This window comes from Anoplophora glabripennis, unplaced genomic scaffold (assembly GCF_000390285.2).
Source record: "Anoplophora glabripennis isolate ALB-LARVAE unplaced genomic scaffold, Agla_2.0 scaffold6966, whole genome shotgun sequence".
Lineage (NCBI taxonomy): Eukaryota > Metazoa > Arthropoda > Insecta > Coleoptera > Cerambycidae > Anoplophora > Anoplophora glabripennis.
In genome coordinates, this window is record NW_019423041.1 from 266 (window position 1) to 3532 (window position 3267).

Consider the following 3267-nt stretch of genomic DNA (forward strand, 5'->3'; position numbering starts at 1 on the left):
CCGAGGATTGTACAAATACTGTATAGTTCCAGGCTGCAAAAGTACGTCAGTATCGACTCCGAATAAAATATTTATTTCATTACCGAAAAATGAAAATAGTAGGAATTTGTGGCAGAAAGTTATGCGTAGGAAAGAATTTGTTTGCAGTAAGGGGTCAAAGCATTGCTGTGAAGATCATTTTAATGTAAGTTAGCTTTTTCTTTGGTTTTGCAAATTATATAGTATATATTTAAAATTTTAGCTAGAGGAAGATATGGAAAATTATATGTATTACAAAACAATGAAAGGTAGTGTAATAAAACTAAAACCAGGAGTTATTCCTCATATATTTGAGTGTCAGAAAAACAAAAAGTCGACACAGGATGCTAAAGTACGATCAGTGATTTTAAAAAGACAAAACAAAAGCATCATTGAGGATATATTAAGAGATTCTTATGCGACAGAAAATATACAAAATCTCGAAACAGATTACGACAAAATAATTCCAGAGACAAGTACTGCCGAAAATATTTTACCAACCAAAACCAGTTTTGAAAAATGTGTTCAAGTTAATTTCAAACCGTTTATCCGATCTAAATCCATTCAGTGTTCTTTTCCATGCCTATGCAATGAAAATAATTTTGAGGAACTCTCCCGAAAAAGAACCAGATATAACTTTTTCAAATCTTCAAAGAAATTAAAAGCAAGCCACAATGAGTCATCCAATGAGTCTTTAACTACTAGTCAAAGTACTACTGGCACATACACCTCGTCGCATACTTCCACAAGTACCGAGTCTAGTACTTTGGGTACATTTGTACAAAAATGGAACGCAAAGGAAAATGTAGAAAAGCGAACAATTTACGTTATTGAGAAAAATCCGAAAATGTATTTAGGTATTCCAAGTAATTCTATGTTCATAATAAATATGTTGTGTGAAAAATGCAATTCAACAAGACTTGATATATATCTCACACTTAAAAAAATTAAAGTGAATTTATCATATACTATGTTAGCGGATGATTTTTGTTTGTCGACTACTACAGTGTGTATGGTCATACAAAAAACACTTCCAAAGTTAGCTCACCTTTTAAAAATATTTATTAAGTGGAAATCTATGTCAGACATTAAAAAGCAACTTCCAATTCCATTTCGTCACAGATACAAAAATGTCCAGAGTATTATAGACTGCTTTGAAGTTTCAATTCAAAAGCCTAGTAATCCAGTTCTTCAGGCTTTGTCGTGGTCAGAATACAAAGGCTGTAATACAATAAAATATTTAATAGCTTGTACTCCGGACGGTTCTATTTCCTACATTTCACATGGTTTCGGGGGAAGAACCTCGGACAAACTAATAACTGAAGATTCGGGATTCTTAACTTTGTTAGAACCTGGTGCTGATATAATGGCGGACCGTGGTTTCAAGAATGTAGAAGAGATAATTGATACCTAACAATAATAGACTTTGTCGTCCACCCTCTGTAAAAGCAGGTTTAAAAAATTCGAAACAGGAAGTAAAAGAAGCTAAGAGAATTGGTGCTTTAAGAATTCACATTGAACGGGTTATTTCAAGAATACGCGAATTTGCTGTACTTCAACCCCATGCATCTATTCATGTCAGTTTGATTAAATATTTGGATTTTATTGTGCAAATTGCATGTGGTTTAATTAACATCCAAAATTATTTAATAAAATAAAAATATACTTGTTAAATTATTTTATTATAAATAGCTTCTATCAAAAACTCTGTTATTTCATTTAACATTTGTTCCACGGTATCTTTATCATATTCAAAATATTATATAACAATTTCTTTGTTAGTTTCAAAATCCGGTTTTGCAACAACAAAAATACCTTTTTTTCTGTTAGCAAGAAACATTTGCATTTGAATTTGGTAAACGTATTTTAATTTAACATTTCCGTCAGTGCCGATGTAATTTAAGAATGTCTTTTTCGTTTTAGGGTTTTTAATCTCTATAACAAAATTGTCGTTTATAGCATCCGGGGAAGCTCCTACTATAGGATAATCTGTGGATAGGAATATACCTGCTTTNCTAATATGTTTTCTATTAACACGCCGTAACGTTTTGCATTTTATAGCTTCGTAATCTTTTGGCGCTGTTACTCTACCATACCTCATTTCTTGCCAAATGGTACTACAACTTTGGCTTCTAGTATCTTTTTCTACCTCAAAAATAAGGTCTTTATCCATATGGATCTTACAAAAAACTAAAAAATTTTTTGGCGTTTTAGGAAAACTAGAGTTTCTAAAACTATTTGCAAGTTTGTGAATAGATAAAGAAGAATATTTTTGAGGGATATAATATCTCATTAGCGTATTTTCAATTTTACGTTTTTTTTTAGCTTTTTGAATATATTCAGTAAAAAGGGAATCATCTCTTGCCAAATTGATTTCTTTTTTTCCAAAATCGGTGGTCGTTATATATTTTTTTATTGTCGTAGAGCTAGACAGTACAGACTTCTTCCAATAACATTTAACGTCAGTTGGCGAAGGTTCTTCGCTACGTCGATGTAGCCACATCAGAAAAGCTATGGCATGTTTACAGCCTCCTTCAGATGCAGCACAGTCATAACATTGCACTTCCATCACTTTTTTTTCTTTCTCATTTATTATACACGACACACTATAATTTTTTGATCTAATTTTGTGTTAGGGTGTTATTTTACATCTTAATGTACATAAATTGTTATCTCTTTTTATTTGCACGTAACCAACAGCATTATCACCATAATTTTGTCTAGCTGATCTGAAAATCATAATCTATAGATATTTTTTTATTATACATACGCTCATTCAGGGTTCGTAGCGGCCGGGAAAACCGGGAATACCGGGAAAAGTAAGGATTTGTTAATCTTCATAAAAAAAAACAGGGAATAGTCAGGGAATTTTAAAAATATTCATGAAAGTTAGGGAATTTGATGTTTGCAACTGGAAATTTTGTAAAAGCCGGCCCTGGTTCTTGAAAGAAAAAACTATTTCTGTTTTTGAAACCTTTACAAGAGGTTATTAGGGTATAAAAAAGATTATGGAGTCCAGTCGAGAAAAAATTTAATGCATAAACACCAATTAGTATGAAATAATGAAGTACAAGTGACCTGGATTTTTTTTATAAGTCAGGGAAAAACTGGAAAAGTCAGGGAATTCTTTATTACTTTTGAAGTATGAATCCTGAATATTTTACTTACCTTTGTAATTTAACACCTCTCATTTCAGAGCTTATGTAGTCTTTATTATTATTAAAATATTCCATGATCATAAGAATGTCC

General features: G+C 31.5%; 1 pseudogene; it reads right to left on the reverse strand.

Moving 5' to 3' along the window:
• Positions 1–1777: 1777 nt before the first annotated feature.
• LOC111693042 lies at positions 1778–3251 on the reverse strand (annotated as a pseudogene).
• Positions 3252–3267: the final 16 nt, after the last annotated feature.